The following is a 20,357-nucleotide window of genomic DNA, read 5'->3' as shown; positions in this document are numbered from 1 at the left end:
AGTAGTAGTTTCCGATGAACATCTGGTGGCATTCTGTAATCTGTGGACTATCAGAGTGTTGATGAATCACAGAAATTGCAACGGGATTGAATACAACATTCACAATGCGCACTTTCCTCCACGGGAGGTATATCTCAAACAGTCTACGCTTTGACTGTTCCCTGGAAGACCGGTAGTAGTTTCCGATGAACATCTGGAGGCATTCTGTAATCTGTGGACTATCAGAGTGTTGATGAAACACAGAAATTGCATCGGGATTGAATACAACAGTCACCATGCGCACTTTCCTCCACGCTAGTAATGTCCCAAACAGTCTGCGCTTTTATCGTTCCCTGGAAGACCAGTAGTAGTTTCCGATGAACATCTGGAGGCATTCTGTAACCTGTGGACTATCAGAGTGTTGATGAAACATAGAAATTGCATCGGGATTGAATACAACAGTCACCTTTGCGCACATTCTTCCACGGGAGTAATGTCTCAAACAGTCTACGCTTTGATAGTTCCCTGGATCACCAGTAGTAGTTTCCGATGCACATCTGATGGCATTCTGTTATCTGTAGACTATCAGAGTGTTTATGAAACACAGAAATTGCATCGGGATTGAATACAACAGTCACCATGCGCACTTTCCTCCAAGGGAGTAATTCTGAACCAGTCTATGCTTTGATCGTTCCCTGGAAGACCAGTAGTAGTTTCTGATGCATATCTGGTGCCATTCTGTAATCTGTGGAGTATCAGAGTGTTGATGAAACACAGAAATAGCATCGGGATTGAATACAACAGTCACAATCCGCACTTCCCTCCATGGGAGTAATTTCCCAAACAGTCTACGTTTTGGTCGTTCCCTGGAAGACCAGTAGTAGTTTCCGATGCACATCGGGAGGCATTCTATAATCTGTGGACTATCAGAGTGTTGATGAAACACAGAAATTGCATCGGATTGAATACAACAGTCACCATGCTCACTTTCCTCCATGGGAGTAATGTTTCATAGAGTTTAAGCTTTGATCGTTCCCTGGAAGGCCAGTAGCAGTTTCCGATGCACATCTGGAGGCATTCTGTAATCTGTGGACTATCAGAGTGTTGATGAAACATAGAAATTGCATCGGGATTGAATACAACGTCACCATGAGCACATTCAAGCATAAAAGTAATGTCTCAAACAGTCTACGCTTTGATCGTTCCCTGGAAGACCAGTAGTAGTTTCGATGCACATCTGGAGGCATTCAGTAATCTGTGGACTATCAGAGTGTTGATGTAACACAGAAATTGCATCGGGATTGAATACAACAGTCACCATGCGCACTTTACTCCATGGGAGTAATGACTCTAACAGTCTACGCTTTGATCGTTCCCTGGAAGACCAGTAGTAGTTTCCGATGCACATCTGGAGGCTTTCCGTAATCTGTGGACTATCAGAGTGTTGATGAAACACAGAAATTGCATCGGGATTGAATACAACAGTCACCATGCGCACATTCTTCCACGGGAGTAATGTCTCAAACAGTCTACGCTTTGATCGATCCCTGGAACACCAGTAGTAGTTTCCGATGCACATCTGGTGGCATTCTGTTATCTGTAGACTATCAGAGTGTTTATGAAACACAGATATTGCATCGGGATTGAATACAACAGTCACCATGCGCACTTTCCTCCATGGGAGTAATTCTCAAACAGTCTATGCTTTGATCGTTCCCTAGAAGACCAGTAGTAGTTTCCGATGCATATCTGGTGCCATTCTGTAATCTGTGGAGTATCAGAGTGTTGACGAAACACAGATATTGCATCGGGAATGAATACAACAGTCACCATGTGCACTTTCCTCCACGGGAGGAATGTCTCAAACAGTCTACGCTTTGATCGTTCCCTGGAAGACCAGTAGTAGCTTCCGATGCACATCGGGAGGCATTCTATAATATGTGGACTATCAGAGTGTTGATGAAACACAGAAATTGCATCGTATTGAATACAACAGTCACCATGCGCACTTTCCTCCATGGGAGTAATGTTTCATAGAGTTTAAGCTTTGATCGTTCCCTGGAAGGCCAGTAGCAGTTTCCGATGCACATCTGGAGGCATTCTGTAATCTGTGGACTATCAGAGTGTTGATGAAACATAGAAATTGCATCGGTCTTGAATACAACGTCACCATGAGCACATTCAAGCATAAAAGTAATGTCTCAAACAGTCTACGGTGTGATCGTTCCCTGGAAGACCAGTAGTAGTTTCCGATGGACATCTGGAGGCTTTCTGTAATCTGTGGACTATCAGAGTGTTGATGAAACACAGAAATTGCATCGGGATTGAATACAACAGTTACCATGCGCACTTTCCTCCTCGGGAGTAATGTCTGAAACAGTCTACGCTTTGATCGTTCCCCGGAAGACCAGTAGTAGTTTCCGATGCACATCTCGTGGCATTCTGTAATCTGTGGACTATCAGAGTGTTGATGAAACACAGAAAATGTATCGGGATTGATTACAACAGTTACCATGCGCACTTTCCTCCATGGGTATAATGTCTCAAAGAGTTTACGGTTAGATCGCTCCCTGACAGACCAGTAGTAGTTTCCGATGCATATCTGGTGCCATTCTTTAATCTGTGGACTATCAGAGTGTTGACGAAACACAGAAATTGCATCGGGAATGAATACAACAGTTACCATGCGCACTTTCCTCCACGGGAGGTATGTCTCAAACAGTCTACGGTTTGATCGTTCCCTGGAAGACTAGTAGTAGTTTCCGATGCACATCTGGTGGCATTCTATAATCTGTGGACTATCAGAGAGTTGATGAAACACAGAAATAGCATCGGGATTGAATACAACAGTCACCATGCGCACTTTCCTCCATGGGAGTAATGTTTCATAGAGTTTAGGCGTTGATCGTTCCCTGGAAGGACAGTAGCAGTTTCCGATGCACATCTGTAGGCACTCTGTAATCAGTGGACTATCAGAGTGTTGATGAAACATAGAAATTGCATCGGGATTGAACACAACGTCACCATGAGCACATTCAAGCATATAAGTAATGTCTCAAACAGTCTACGCTTTGATCGTTCCCTGGAAGACCAGTAGTAGTTTCCGATGCACATCTGGAGGCATTCTGTAATCTGTGGACTGTCAGAGTGTTGATGAAACACAGAAATTGCATCGGGATTGAATACAACAGTCACCATGCGCACTTTCCTCCATGGGAGTAATGTCCCAAACTGTCTACGCTTTGATCGTTCCCTGGAAGACCAGTAGTAGTTTCCGATGCACATCGGGAGGCATTCTGTAATCTGTGGACTATCAGAGTGTTGATGGAACACAGATATTGCATCGGGATTGAATACAACACTAACCATGCGCACTTTCCTCCATGGGAGTAATGTCATTAACAGTCTACGCTTTGATCTTTCCCTGGCAGACTAGTGGTAGATTCCGATGCACATCTGGAGGCTTTCTGTAATCTGTGGACTATCAGAGTGTTGATGAAACACAGAAATTGCATCGGGGTTGAATACAACAGGCACCATGCGCACTTTCCTCCATGGGAGTAATGTTCCATAGAGTTTAAGCTTTGATCGTTCCCTGGAAGGCCAGTAGCAGTTTCCGATGCACATCTGGAGGCATTCTGTAATCTGTGGACTATCGGAGTGTTGATGAAACACATAAATTGCATCGGGATTGAATACAACAGTCACCATGCGCACTTTCCTCCTTGGGAGTAATGTCTCAAGCAGTCTACGCTTTGATCGTTCCCTGGAAGACCAGTAGTAGTTTTCGATGCACATCTGGAGGCATTCTGTAATCTCTGGAGTATCAGAGTGTTGATGAAACACAGATATTGCATCGGGATTGAATACAACACTTACCATGCGCACTTTCCTCCATGGGAGTAATGTCTTTAACAGTCTACGCTTTGATCTTTCCCTGGAAGACCAGTGGTAGTTTCCGATGCACATCTGGAGGCTTTCTGTAATCTGTGGACTATCAGAGTGTTGATGAAACACAGAAATTGCATCGGGATTGAATACAACAGTTACCATGCGCACTTTCCTCCATGGGAGTAATGTCTGAAACAGTCTACGCTTTGATCGTTCCCGGGAAGACCAGTAGTAGTTTCCGATGCACATCTCGTGGCATTCTGTAATCTGAGGACTATCAGAGTGTTGATGAAACACAGAAAATGTATCGGGATTTATTACAACAGTTACCATGCGCACTTTCCTCCAAGGGATTAATGTCTCACAGAGTTTACGCTTTGATCGTTCCCTGACAGACCAGTAGTAGTTTCCGATGCATATCTGGTGCCATTCTGTAATCTGTGGACTATCAGAGTGTTGATGAAACACAGAAATTGCATCGGGAATGAATACAACAGCCACCATGCGCACTTTCCTCCACGGGAGGTATGTCTCAAACAGTCTACGGTTTGATCGTTCCCTCGAAGACCAGTAGTAGTTTCCGATGCACATCTGGTGGCATTCTGTATTCTGTGGACTATCAGAGTGTTGATGAAACACAGAAATAGCATCGGGATTGAATACAACAGTCACCATCCGCACTTTCCTCCATGGGAGTAATGTCTGAAACAGTCTACGCTTTGATCGTTCCCCGGAAGACCAGTAGTAGTTTCCGATGAACATCTTGTGGCATTCTGTATTCTGTGGACTATCAGAGTGTTGATGAAACACAGAATTTGCATCGGGATTGAATACAACAGTTACCATGCGCACTTTCCTCCATGGGAGTAACGTCTGAAACAGTCTACGCTTTGATCGTTCCCGGGAAGACCAGTAGTAGTTTCCGATGCACATCTCGTGGCATTCTGTAATCTGTGGACTATCAGAGTGTTGATGAAACACAGAAAATGTATCGGGATTGAGTACAACTGTTACCATGCGCACTTTCCTCCATGGGATTAATGTCTCAAAGAGTTTACGCTTTGATCGTTCCCTGACAGACCAGTAGTAGTTTCCGATGCATATCTGGTGGCATTCTGTAATCTGTGGACTATCAGAATGTTGATGAAACACAGAAATTGCATCGGGAATGAATACAACAGTCACCATGCGCACTTTCCTCCACATGAGGTATGTCTCAAACAGTCTACGGTTTGATCGTCCCCTGGAAGACCAGTAGTAGTTTCCGATGCACATCTGGTGGCATTCTGTAACCTGTGGACTATCAGAGTGTTGATGAAACACAGAAATAGCATCGGGATTGAATACAGCAGTCACCATCCGCAGTTTCCTCCATGGGAGTAATGTCTGAAGCAGTCTACGTTTTTTTGATCGTTTGCTGGAAGACCAGTAGTAGTTTCACATGGACATCGGGAGGCATTCTGTAATCTGTGGACTATCAGAGTGTTGATGAAACACAGAAATTTCATCGGGATTGAATACAACAGTCACCATGGGCACTTTCCTCCAAGGGAGTAATGTTTCATAGAGTTTACGCTTTGATCGTTCCCTGGAATGCCAGTAGCAGTTTCCGATGCACATCTGGAGGCATTCTGTAATCTGTGGACTATCAGAGTGTTGATGAAACATAGAAATTGCATCGGGATTGAATACAACGTCTCCATGAGCACATTCAAGCATATAAGTAATGTCTCAAACAGTCTACGCTTTGATCGTTCCCTGGAAGACCAGTAGTAGTTTCCGATGCACATCTGGAGGCATTCTGTAATCTGTGGACTATCAGAGTGTTGATGAAACACAGAAATTGCATCGGGATTGAATACAACAGTCACCATGCGCACTTTCCTCCATGGGAGTAATGTCCCAAACAGTCTACGCTTTGATCGTTCCCTGGAAGACCAGTAGTAGTTTCCGATGCACATCTCGTGGCATTCTGTAGTCTGTGGACTATCAGAGTGTTGATGAAACACAGAAAATGAATCGCGATTGATTACAACAGTTGCCATGCGCACTTTCCTCCATGGGAGTAATGTCTCAAAGAGTTTACACTTTGATCGTTCCCTGAAAGACCAGTAGTAGTTTCCGATGCACATCTGGAGGCATTCTGTAATCTGTGGACTATCAGAGTGTTGATGAAACACAGAAATTGCATCGGGATTGAATACAACAGTCACCATGCGCACTTTCCTCCATGGGAGCAATGTTTCAAAGAGTACACGCTTTCATCGATCCCTGGAAGACCAGTAGCAGTTTTCGATGCACATCTAGAGGCATTCTGTAATCTGTGTACTATCAGAGTGTTGATGAGACACAGAAATTGCATCGGGATTGAATATAACAGTCACCATGCGCACTTTCCTCCATGGGAGTAATGTCCCAAACAGTCTACGCTTTGATCGTTCCCTGGAAGACCAGTAGTAGTTTCCGATGAACATCTGGTGGCATTCTGTAATCTGTGGAATATCAGAGTGTTGATGAAACACAGAAATAGCAACGGGATTGAATACAACATTCACCATGCGCACTTTCCTCCACGGGAGGTATGTCTCAAAGAATCTACGCTTTGACTGTTCCCTGGAAGACCGGTAGTAGTTTCCGATGAACATCTGGAGGCATTCTGTAATCTGTGGACTATCAGAATGTTGATGAAACACAGAAATTGCATCGGGATTGAATACAACAGTCACCATGCGCACTTTCCTCCACGCTAGTAATGTCCCAAACAGTCTGCGCTTTCATCGTTCCCTGGAAGACCAGTAGTAGTTTCCGATGAACATCTGGAGGCATTCTGTAACCTGTGGACTATCAGAGTGTTGATGAAACACAGAAATTGCATCGGGATTGAATACAACAGTCACCATGCGCACATTCTTCCACGGGAGTAATGTCTCAAACAGTCTACGCTTTGATCGTTCCCTGGAACACCAGTAGTAGTTTCCGATAAACATCTGGTGGCATTCTGTTATCTGTAGACTATCAGAGTGTTTATGAGACACAGAAATTGCATCGGGATTGAATACAACAGTCACCATGCACACTTTCCTCCAAGGGAGTAATTCTCAAACAGTCTATGCTTTGATCGTTCCCTGGAAGACCAGTAGTAGTTTCCGATGCATATCTGGTGCCATCCTGTAATCTGTGGAGTATCAGAGTGTTGATGAAACACAGAAATTGCATCGGGAATTAATACAACAGTCACCATGCGCACTTTCCTCCACGGGAGGTATGTCTCAAACAGTCTACGGTTTGATCGTTCCCTGGAAGACCAGTAGTAGTTTCCGATGCACATCTGGAGGCTTTCCGTAATCTGTGGACTATCAGAGTGTTGATGAAACACTGAAATTGCATCGGGATTGAATACAACAGTCACCATGCGCACATTCTTCCACGGGAGTAATGTTTCAAACAGTCTACGCTTTGATCAATCCCTGGAACACCAGTAGTAGTTTCCGATGCACATCTGGTGGCATTCTGTTATCTGTAGACTATCAGAGTGTTTATGAAACACAGAAATTGCATCGGGATTGAATACAACAGTCACCATGCGCACATTCCTCCAAGGGATTAATTCTCAAACAGTCTATGCTTTGATCGTTCCCTGGAAGACCAGTAGTAGTTTCCGATGCATATCTGGTGCCATTCTGTAATCTGTGGAGTATCAGAGTGTTGATGAAACACAGAAATTGCATCGGGAATGAATACAACAGTCACCATGCGCACTTTCCTCCACGGGAGGTATGTCTCAAACAGTCTACGGTTTGATCGTTCCCTGGAAGACCAGTAGTAGTTTCCGATGAACATCTGGAGGCATTCTGTAATCTGTGGACTATCAGAGTGTTGATGAAACACAGAAATTGCCTCGGGATTGAATACAACAGTCAACATTCGAACTTTCCTCCATGGGAGTAATTCACAAACAGTCTATGCTTTGACCGTTCCCTGTAAGACCAGTAGTAGTTTCCGATGCACATCTGGTGGCATTCTGTAATCTGTGGATCAGAGTGTTGATGAAACACAAAAATTGCCTCGGGATTGAATACAACAATCACCATGCACACTTTCCTCCACGCTAGTAATGTCTCAAACAGTCTACGCTTTGATCGTTCCCTGGAACACCAGTAGTAGTTTCCGATGCATATCTGGTGCCATTCTGTAATCTGTGGAGTATCAGATTGTTGATGAAACACAGAAATTGCATCGGGAATTAATACAACAGTCACCATGCGCACTTTCCTCCACAGGAGGTATGTCTCAAACAGTCTACGGTTTGATCGTTCCCTGGAAGACCAGTAGTAGTTTCCGATGCACGTCTGGTGGCATTCTGTAATCTGTGGACTATCAGAGTGTTGATGAAACACAGAAATTGCATCGGATTGAATATAACAGTCACCATGCTCTCTTTCCTCCATGGGAGTAATGTTTCATAGAGTTTAAGCTTTGATCGTTCCCTGGAAGGCCAGTAGCGGCTTCCGATGCACATCTGGAGGCATTCTGTAATCAGTGGACTATCAGAGTGTTGATGAAACATAGAAATTGCATCGGGATTGAATACAACAGTCACCATGAGCACTTAACTCCATGGGAGTAATGTCTCTAACAATCTACGCTTTGATCGTTCCCTGGAAGACCAGTAGTAGTTTCCGATGCACATCTGGTGGCATTCTGTAATCTGTGGATCAGAGTGTTGATGAAACACAAAATTGCCTCGGGATTGAATACAACAATCACCATGCACACTTTCCTCCACGCTAGTAATGTCCCAAACAGTCTGCGCTTTTATCGTTCCCTGGAAGACCAGTAGTAGTTTCCGATGAACATCTGGAGGCTTTCCGTAATCTGTGGACTATCAGAGTGTTGATGAAACACAGAAATTGCATCGGGATTGAATACAACAGTCACCATGCGCACATTCTTCCACGGGAGTAATGTCTCAAACAGTCTACGCTTTGATCGATCCCTGGAACACCAGTAGTAGTTTCCGATGCACATCTGGTGGCATTCTGTTATCTGTAGACTATCAGAGTGTTTATGAGACACAGAAATTGCATCGGGATTGAATACAACAGTCACCATGCGCACTTTCCTCCAAGGGATTAATTCTCAAACAGTCTACGCTTTGATCGTTCCCTGGAAGACCAGTAGTAGTTTCCGATGCACATCTGGAGGCTTTCCGTAATCTGTGGACTATCAGAGTGTTGATGAAACACAGAAATTGCATCGGGATTGAATACAACAGTCACCATGCGCACATTCTTCCACGGGAGTAATGTCTCAAACAGTCTACGCTTAGATCGATCCCTGGAACACCAGTAGTAGTTTCCGATGCACATCTGGTGGCATTCTGTTATCTGTAGACTATCAGAGTGTTTATGAAACACAGAAATTGCTTCGGGATTGAATACAACAGTCACCATGCGCACTTTATTCCAAGGGATTAATTCTCAAACAGTCTACGCTTTGATCGTTCCCTGGAAGACCAGTAGTAGTTTCCGATGCACATCTGGAGGCTTTCCGTAATCTGTGGACTATCAGAGTGTTGATGAAACACAGAAATTGCATCGGGATTGAATACAACAGTCACCATGCGCACATTCTTCCACGGGAGTAATGTCTCAAACAGTCTACGCTTTGATCAATCCCTGGAACACCAGTAGTAGTTTCCGATGCACATCTGGTGGCATTCTGTTATCTGTAGACTATCAGAGTGTTTATGAAACACTGAAATTGCATCGGGATTGAATACAACAGTCACCATGCGCACATTCCTCCAAGGGATTAATTCTCAAACAGTCTATGCTTTGATCGTTCCCTGGAAGACCAGTAGTAGTTTCCGATGCATATCTGGTGCCATTCTGTAATCTGTGGAGTATCAGAGTGTTGATGAAACACAGAAATTGCATCGGGAATGAATACAACAGTCACCATGCGCACTTTCCTCCACGGGAGGTATGTCTCAAACAGTCTACGGTTTGATCGTTCCCTGGAAGACCAGTAGTAGTTTCCGATGAACATCTGGAGGCATTCTGTAATCTGTGGACTATCAGAGTGTTGATGAAACACAGAAATTGCCTTGGGATTGAATACAACAGTCAACATTCGAACTTTCCTCCATGGGAGTAATTCACAAACAGTCTATGCTTTGACCGTTCCCTGTAAGACCAGTAGTAGTTTCCGATGCACATCTGGTGGCATTCTGTAATCTGTGGATCAGAGTGTTGATGAAACACAAAAATTGCCTCGGGATTGAATACAACAATCACCATGCACACTTTCCTCCACGCTAGTAATGTCTCAAACAGTCTACGCTTTGATCGTTCCCTGGAACACCAGTAGTAGTTTCCGATGCATATCTGGTGCCATTCTGTAATCTGTGGAGTATCAGATTGTTGATGAAACACAGAAATTGCATCGGGAATTAATACAACAGTCACCATGCGCACTTTCCTCCACAGGAGGTATGTCTCAAACAGTCTACGGTTTGATCGTTCCCTGGAAGACCAGTAGTAGTTTCCGATGCACGTCTGGTGGCATTCTGTAATCTGTGGACTATCAGAGTGTTGATGAAACACAGAAATTGCATCGGATTGAATATAACAGTCACCATGCTCTCTTTCCTCCATGGGAGTAATGTTTCATAGGGTTTAAGCTTTGATCGTTCCCTGGAAGGCCAGTAGCGGCTTCCGATGCACATCTGGAGGCATTCTGTAATCAGTGGACTATCAGAGTGTTGATGAAACATAGAAATTGCATCGGGATTGAATACAACAGTCACCATGAGCACTTAACTCCATGGGAGTAATGTCTCTAACAATCTACCCTTGATCGTTCCCTGGAAGACCAGTAGTAGTTTCCGATGCACATCTGGTGGCATTCTGTAATCTGTGGATCAGAGTGTTGATGAAACACAAAATTGCCTCGGGATTGAATACAACAATCACCATGCACACTTTCCTCCACGCTAGTAATGTCCCAAACAGTCTGCGCTTTTATCGTTCCCTGGAAGACCAGTAGTAGTTTCCGATGAACATCTGGAGGCTTTCCGTAATCTGTGGACTATCAGAGTGTTGATGAAACACAGAAATTGCATCGGGATTGAATACAACAGTCACCATGCGCACATTCTTCCACGGGAGTAATGTCTCAAACAGTCTACGCTTTGATCGATCCCTGGAACACCAGTAGTAGTTTCCGATGCACATCTGGTGGCATTCTGTTATCTGTAGACTATCAGAGTGTTTATGAGACACAGAAATTGCATCGGGATTGAATACAACAGTCACCATGCGCACTTTCCTCCAAGGGATTAATTCTCAAACAGTCTACGCTTTGATCGTTCCCTGGAAGACCAGTAGTAGTTTCCGATGCACATCTGGAGGCTTTCCGTAATCTGTGGACTATCAGAGTGTTGATGAAACACAGAAATTGCATCGGGATTGAATACAACAGTCACCATGCGCACATTCTTCCACGGGAGTAATGTCTCAAACAGTCTACGCTTAGATCGATCCCTGGAACACCAGTAGTAGTTTCCGATGCACATCTGGTGGCATTCTGTTATCTGTAGACTATCAGAGTGTTTATGAAACACAGAAATTGCTTCGGGATTGAATACAACAGTCAACATGCGCACTTTATTCCAAGGGATTAATTCTCAAACAGTCTATGCTTTGATCGTTCCCTGGAAGACCAGTAGTAGTTTCCGATGCATATCTGGTGCCATTCTGTAATCTGTGGAGTATCAGAGTGTTGATGAAACACAGAAATTGCATCGGGAATGAATACAACAGTCACCATGCGCACTTTCCTCCACGGGAGGTATGTCTCAAACAGTCTACGGTTTGATCGTTCCCTGGAAGACCAGTAGTAGTTTCCGATGAACATCTGGAGTTATTCTGTAATCTGTGGACTATCAGAGTGTTGATGAAACGCAGAAATTGCATCGGGATTGAATACAACAGTCTCCATGCGCAGTTTCCTCCATGGAAGTAATGTCTCAAACAGTCTACGATTTGATCGTTCCCTGGAAGACCAGTAGTAGTTTCCGATGCACATCTGGGGGCTTTCTGTAATCTGTGGACTATCAGAGTGTTGATGAAACACAGAAATTGCCTTGGGATTGAATACAACAGTCAACATTCGAACTTTCCTCCATGGGAGTAATTCTCAAACAGTCTATGCTTTGATCGTTCCCTGTAAGACCAGTACTAGTTTCCGATGCACATCTGGTGGCATTCTGTAATCTGTGGATCAGAGTGTTGATGAAACACAAAAATTGCCTCGGGATTGAATAGAACAATCACCATGCACACTTTCCTCCACGCTAGTAATGTCCCAAACAGTCTGCGCTTTTATCGTTCCCTGGAAGACCAGTAGTAGTTTCCGATGAACATCTGGAGGCATTCTGTAACCTGTGGACTATCAGAGTGTTGATGAAACATAGAAATTGCATCGGGATTGAATACAACAGTCACCATGCGCACTTTCCTAAACGGGAGGTATGTCTCAAACAGTCTACGGTTTGATCGTTCCCTGGAAGACCAGTAGTAGTTTCCGATGCACATCTGGTGGCATTCTGTAATTTGTGGACTATCAGAGTGTTGATGAAACACAGAAATAGCATCGGCATTGAATACAACAGTCACCATCCGCACTTTCCTCCATGGGAGTAATGTCCCAAAGAGTCTACGCTTTGATCGTTCCCTGGAAGACCAGTAGTAGTTTCCGATGCACATCGGGAGGCATTCTATAATCTGTGGACTATCAGATTGTTGATGAAACACAGAAATTGCATCGGATTGAATACAACAGTCACCATGCGCACTTTCCTCCATGGGAGTAATGTTTCATAGAGTTTAAGCTTTGATCGTTACCTGGAAGGCCAGTAGCAGTTTCCGATGCACTTCTGGAAGCATTCTGTAATCTGTGGACTATCAGAGTGTTGATGAAACATAGAAATTGCATCGGGATTGAATACAACGTCACCATGAGCACATTCAAGCATAAAAGTAATGTCTCAAACAGTCTACGCTTTGATCGTTCCCTGGAAGGCCAGTAGTAGTTTCCGATGCACATCTGGAGGCATTCTGTAATCTGTGGACTATCAGAGTGTTGATGAAACACAGAAATTGCATCGGGATTGAATACAACAGTCACCATTCGCACTTTCCTCCATGGGATTAATGTCTCGAAGAGTTTACGTTTTGATCGTTCCCTGACAGACCAGTAGTAGTTTCCGATGCATATCTGGTGCCATTCTGTAATCTGTGGACTATCAGAGTGTTGACGAAACACAGAAATTGCATCGGGAATGAATACAACAGTCACCATGCGCACTTTCCTCCACGGGAGGTATGTCTCAAACAGTCTACGGTTTGATCGTTCCCTGGAAGACCAGTAGTAGTTTCCGATGCACATCTGGTGGCATTCTATAATCTTTGGACTATCAGAGTGTTGATGAAACACAGAAATAGCATCGGGATTGATTACAACAGTCACCATGCGCACTTTACTCCGTGGGAGTAATGTCTCTAACAGTCTACGCTTTGATCGTTCCCTGGAAGACCAGTAGTAGTTTCCGATGCACATCTGGTGGCATTCTATAATCTTTGGACTATCAGAGTGTTGATGAAACACAGAAATAGCATCGGGATTGAATACAACAGTCACCATGCGCACTTTCCTCCATGGGAGTAATTCTCAAACAGTCTACGCTTTGAACGTTCCCTGGAAGACCAGTAGTAGTTTCCGATGCACATCTGGAGGCATTCTCTAATCTGTGGACTATTAGAGTGTTGATGAAACACAGAAATTGCATCGGGTTTTGAATACCACAGTTACCATGCGCACTTTCCTCCATGGGAGTAATGTCTCTAACAGTCTACGCTTTGATAGTTCCCCGGAAGACAAGTAGTAGTTTCCGATGCACATCTGGAGGCTTTCTGTAATCTGTGGACTATCAGAGTGTTGATGAGACACAGAAATTGCATCGGGATTGAATACAACTGTCACCATGCGCACTTTCCTCCACGCTAGTAATGTCTCAAACAGTCTGCGCTTTTATCGTTCCCAGGAAGACCAGTAGTAGTTTCCGATGAACATCTGGAGGCATTCTGTAACCTGTGGACTATCAGAGTGTTGATGAAACATAGAAATTGCATCGGGATTGAATACAACAGTCACCATGCGCACATTCTTCCACGGGAGTAATGTCTCAAACAGTCTACGCTTTGATCGTTCCCTGGAACACCAGTAGTAGTTTCCGATGCACATCTGGTGGCATTCTGTTCTTTGTAGACTATCAGAGTGTTTATGAAACACAGAAATTGCATCGGGATTGAATACAACAGTCACCATGCGCACTTTCCTCCAAGGGAGTAATTCTCAAACAGTCTATGCTTTGATCGCTCCCTGGAAGACCAGTAGTAGTTTCCGATGCATATCTGGTGCCATTCTGTAATCTGTGGAGTATCAGAGTATTGATGAAACACAGAAATTGCATCGGGAATGAATACGACAGTCACCATGCGCACTTTCCTCCACGGGAGGTATGTCTCAAACAGTCTACGGTTTGATCGTTCCCTGGAAGACCATTAGTAGTTTCCGATGCACATCTGGTGGCATTCTGTAATCTGTGGACTATCAGAGTGTTGATGAAACACTGAAATGGCATCGGGATTGAATACAACAGTCACCATCCGCACTTTCCTCAATGGGAGTAATGTCTGAAACAGTCTACGCTTTGATCGTTTGCTGGAAGACCAGTAGTAGTTTCCGATGCACATCACGTGGCATTCTGTAATCTGTGGACTATCAGAGTGTTGATGAAACACAGAAATTGCATCGGGATTGAATACAACAGTCAACATTCGAACTTTCCTCCATGGGAGTAATTCTCAAACAGTCTATGCTTTGATCGTTCCCTGTAAGACCAGTAGTAGTTTCCGATGCACATCTGGTGGCATTCTGTAATCTGTGGATCAGAGTGTTGATGAAACACAAAAATTGCCTCGGGATTGAATACAACAATCACCATGCACACTTTCCTCCACGCTAGTAATGTCCCAAACAGTCTGCGCTTTTATCGTTCCCTGGAAGACCAGTAGTAGTTTCCGATGAACATCTGGAGGCATTCTGTAACCTGTGGACTATCAGAGTGTTGATGAAACATAGAAATTGCATCGGGATTAAATACAACAGTCACCATGCGCACATTCTTCCACGGGAGTAATGTCTCAAACAGTCTACGATTTGATCGTTCCCTGGAACACCAGTAGTAGTTTCCGATGCACATCTGGTGGCATTCTGTTATCTGTAGACTATCAGAGTGTTTATGAAACGCAGAAATTGCATCGGGATTGAATACAACAGTCACCATGCGCACTTTCCTCCAAGGGAGTAATTCTCAAACAGTCTATGCTTTGGTCGTTCCCTGGAAGACCAGTAGTAGTTTCCAATGCATATCTGGTGCCATTCTGTAATCTGTGGAGTATCAGAGTGTTGATGAAACACAGAAATTGCATCGGCAATGAATACAACAGTCATCATGCGCACGTTCCTCCACGGGAGGTATGTCTCAAACAGTCTACGGTTTGATCGTTCCCTGGAAGACCAGTAGTAGTTTCCGATGCACATCTGGTGGCATTCTGTAATCTGTGGACTATCAGAGTGTTGATGAAACACAGAAATAGCATCGGGATTGAATACAACAGTCACCATCCGCACTTTCCTCCATGGGATTAATGTCTCGAAGAGTTTACGCTTTGATCGTTCCCTGACAGACCAGTAGTAGTTTCCGATGCATATCTGGTGCCATTCTGTAATCTGTGGACTATCAGAGTGTTGACGAAACACAGAAATTGCATCGGGAATGAATACAACAGTCACCATGCGCACTTTCCTCCACGGGAGTTATGTCTCAAACAGTCTACGGTTTGATCGTTCCCTGGAAGACCAGTAGTAGTTTCCGATGCACATCTGGAGGCATTCTGTAACCTGTGGACTATCAGAGTGTTGATGAAACATAGAAATTGCATCGGGATTGAATACAACAGTCACCATGCGCACATTTTTCCACGGGAGTAATGTCTCAAACAGTCTACGATTTGATCGTTCCCTGGAACACCAGTAGTAGTTTCCGATGCACATCTGGTGGCATTCTGTTATCTGTAGACTATCAGAGTGTTTATGAAACGCAGAAATTGCATCGGGATTGAATACAACAGTCACCATGCGCACTTTCCTCCAAGGGAGTAATTCTCAAACAGTCTATGCTTTGATCGTTCCCTGGAAGACCAGTAGTAGTTTCCAATGCATATCTGGTGCCATTCTGTAATCTGTGGACTATCAGAGTGTTGACGAAACACAGAAATTGCATCGGGAATGAATACAACAGTCACCATGCGCACTTTCCTCCACGGGAGGTATGTCTCAAAGAGTCTACGGTTTGATCGTTCCCTGGAAGACCAGTAGTAGTTTCCGATGCACATCTGGTGGCATTCTATAATCTTTGGACTATCAGAGTGTTGATGAAACACAGAAATAGCATCGGGATTGATTACAACAGTCACCATGCGCACTTTACTCCGTGGGAGTAATGTCTCTAACAGTCTACGCTTTGATCGTTCCCTGGAAGACCAGTAGTAGTTTCCGATGCACATCTGGTGGCATTCTATAATCTTTGGACTATCAGAGTGTTGATGAAACACAGAAATAGCATCGGGATTGAATACAACAGTCACCATGAGCACATTCCTCCATAAAAGCAATGTCTCAAACAGTCTACGCTTTGATCGTTCCCTGGAAGACCAGTAGTAGTTTCCGATGCTCATCTGGAGGCATTCTGTAATCTGTGGAGTATCAGAGCATTGATAAGACACAGAAATTGCATCGGGATTGAATACAACAGTCACAATGCGCACTTTCCTCCATGGGAGTAATTCTCAAACAGTCTACGCTTTGAACGTTCCCTGGAAGACCAGTAGCAGTTTTCGATGCACATCTGGAGGCATTCTGTCATCTGTGTACTATCAGAGTGTTGATGAAACACAGTAATTGCATCGGGATTGAATACAACAGTCACCATGAGCACATTCCTCCATAAAAGCAATGTCCCAAAGAGTCTACGCTTTGATCGTTCCCTGGAAGACCAGTAGTAGTTTCCGATGCTCATCTGGAGGCATTCTGTAATCTGTGGAGTATCAGAGTATTGATAAGACACAGAAATTGCATCGGGATTGAATACAACAGTCACCATGCGCAGTTTCCTCCATGGGAGTAATTCTCAAACAGTCTACGTTTTGAACGTTCCCTGGAAGACCAGTAGTAGTTTCCGATGCACATCTGGAGGCATTCTGTAATCTGTGGACTATTAGAGTGTTGAAGAAACACAGAAATTGCATCGGGTTTTGAATACCACAGTTACCATGCGAACTTTCCTCCATGGGAGTAATGTCTCTAACAGTCTACGCTTTGATCGTTCCCCGGAAGACAAGTAGTAGTTTCCGATGCACATCTGGAGGCTTTCTGTAATCTGTGGACTATCAGAGTGTTGATGAGACACAGAAATTGCATCGGGATTGAATACAACAGTCACCATGCGCACTTTCCTCCACGCTAGTAATGTCTCAAACAGGCTGCGCTTTTATCGTTTCCTGGAAGACCAGTAGTAGTTTCCGATGAACATCTGGAGGCATTCTGTAACCTGTGGACTATCAGAGTGTTGATGAAACATAGAAATTGCATCGGGATTGAATACAACAGTCACCATGCGCACATTCTTCCACGGGAGTAATGTCTCAAACAGTCTACGCTTTGATCGTTCCCTGGAACACCAGTAGTAGTTTCCGATGCACATCTGGTGGCATTCTGTTATTTGTAGACTATCAGAGTGTTTATGAAACACAGAAATTGGATCGGGATTGAATACAACAGTCACCATGCGCACTTTCCTCCAAGGGAGTAATTCTCAAACAGTCTATGCTTTGATCGCTCCCTGGAAGACCAGTAGTAGTTTCCGATGCATATCTGGTGCCATTCTGTAATCTGTGGAGTATCAGAGTATTGATGAAACACAGAAATTGCATCGGGAATGAATACGACAGTCACCATGCGCACTTTCCTCCACGGGAGGTATGTCTCAAACAGTCTACGGTTTGATCGTTCCATGGAAGACCATTAGTAGTTTCCGATGCACATCTGGTGGCATTCTGTAATCTGTGGACTATCAGAGTGTTGATGAAACACAGAAATAGCATCGGGATTGAATACAACAGTCACCATCCGCACTTTCCTCAATGGGAGTAATGTCTGAAACAGTCTACGCTTTGATCGTTTGCTGGAAGACCAGTAGTAGTTTCCGATGCACATCACGTGGCATTCTGTAATCTGTGGACTATCAGAGTGTTGATGAAACACAGAAATTGCATCGGGATTGAATACAACAGTCAACATTCGAACTTTCCTCCATGGGAGTAATTCTCAAACAGTCTATGCTTTGATCGTTCCCTGTAAGACCAGTAGTAGTTTCCGATGCACATCTGGTGGCATTCTGTATTCTGTGGATCAGAGTGTTGATGAAACACAAAAATTGCCTCGGAATTGAATACAACAATCACCATGCACACTTTCCTCCACGCTAGTAATGTCCCAAACAGTCTGCGCTTTTATCGTTCCCTGGAAGACCAGTAGTAGTTTCCGATGAACATCTGGAGGCATTCTGTAACCTGTGGACTATCAGAGTGTTGATGAAACATAGAAATTGCATCGGGATTGAATACAACAGTCACCATGCGCACATTCTTCCACGGGAGTAATGACTCAAACAGTCTACGATTTGATCGTTCCCTGGAACACCAGTAGTAGTTTCCGATGCACATCTGGTGGCATTCTGTTATCTGTAGACTATCAGAGTGTTTATGAAACGCAGAAATTGCATCGGGACTGAATACAACAGTCACCATGCGCACTTTCCTCCAAGGGAGTAATTCTCAAACAGTCTATGCTTTGATCGTTCCCTGGAAGACCAGTAGTAGTTTCCAATGCATATCTGGTGCCATTCTGTAATCTGTGGACTATCAGAGTGTTGACGAAACACAGAAATTGCATCGGGAATGAATACAACAGTCACCATGCGCACTTTCCTCCACGGGAGGTATGTCTCAAACAGTCTACGGTTTGATCGTTCCCTGGAAGACCAGTAGTAGTTTCCGATGCACATCTGGTGGCATTCTGTACTCTGTGGACTATCAGAGTGTTGATGAAACACAGAAATAGCATCGGGATTGAATACAACAGTCACCATCCGCACCTTCCCCCATGGGAGTAATGTCCCAAAGAGTCTACGCTTTGATCGTTCCCTGGAAGACCAGTAGTAGTTTCCGATGCACATCGGGAGGCATTCTATAATCTGTGGACTATCAGATTGTTGATGAAACACAGAAATTGCATCGGATTGAATACAACAGTCACCATGCGCACTTTCCTCCATGGGAGTAATGTTTCAAGAGTTTACGCTTTGATCGTTACCTGGAAGGCCAGTAGCAGTTTCCGATGCACTTCTGGAAGCATTCTGTAATCTGTGGACTATCAGAGTGTTGATGAAACATAGAAATTGCATCGGGATTGAATACAACGTCACCATGAGCACATTCAAGCATAAAAGTAATGTCTCAAACAGTCTACGCTTTGATCGTTCCCTTGAAGACCAGTAGTAGTTTTCGATGCACATCTGGAGGCATTCTGTAATCTTTGGACTATCAGAGTGTTGATGAAACACAGAAAATGTATCGGGATTGATACAACACTTACCATGCGCACTTTCCTCCATGGGAGTAATGTCTCTAACAGTCTACGCTTTGATCGTTCCCTGGAAGACCAGTAGTAGTTTCCGATGCACATCTGGAGGCTTTCCGTAATCTGTGGACTATCAGAGTGTTGATGAAACACAGAAATTGCATCGGGATTGAATACAACAGCCACCATGCGCACTTTCCTCCATGGGAGCAATGTTTCAAAAAGTTCACGCTTTCATCGTTCCCTGGAAAACCAGTAGCAGTTTTCGATGCACATCTGGAGGCATTCTGTAATCTGTGCACCTTCAGAGTGTTGATGAAACACATTAATTGCATCGGGATTGAATACAACAGTCACCATGAGCACATTCCTCCATAAAAGCAATGTCTCAAACAGTCTACGCTTTGATCGTTCCCTGGAAGACCAGTAGTAGTTTCCGATGCTCATCTGGAGGCATTCTCTAATCTGTGGAGTATCAGAGCATTGATAAGACACAGAAATTGCATCGGGATTGAATACAACAGTCACCATGCGCACTTTCCTCCACGCTAGTAATGTCTCAAACAGTCTGCGCTTTTATCGTTCCCTGGAAGACCAGTAGTAGTTTCCAATGAACATCTGGAAGCATTCTGTAACCTGTGGACTATCAGAGTGTTGAT

This window comes from Schistocerca gregaria, unplaced genomic scaffold, assembly GCF_023897955.1.
Source record: "Schistocerca gregaria isolate iqSchGreg1 unplaced genomic scaffold, iqSchGreg1.2 ptg000001l___fragment_3, whole genome shotgun sequence".
Lineage (NCBI taxonomy): Eukaryota > Metazoa > Arthropoda > Insecta > Orthoptera > Acrididae > Schistocerca > Schistocerca gregaria.
Note: the sequence above shows the minus strand (reverse complement) of the source record.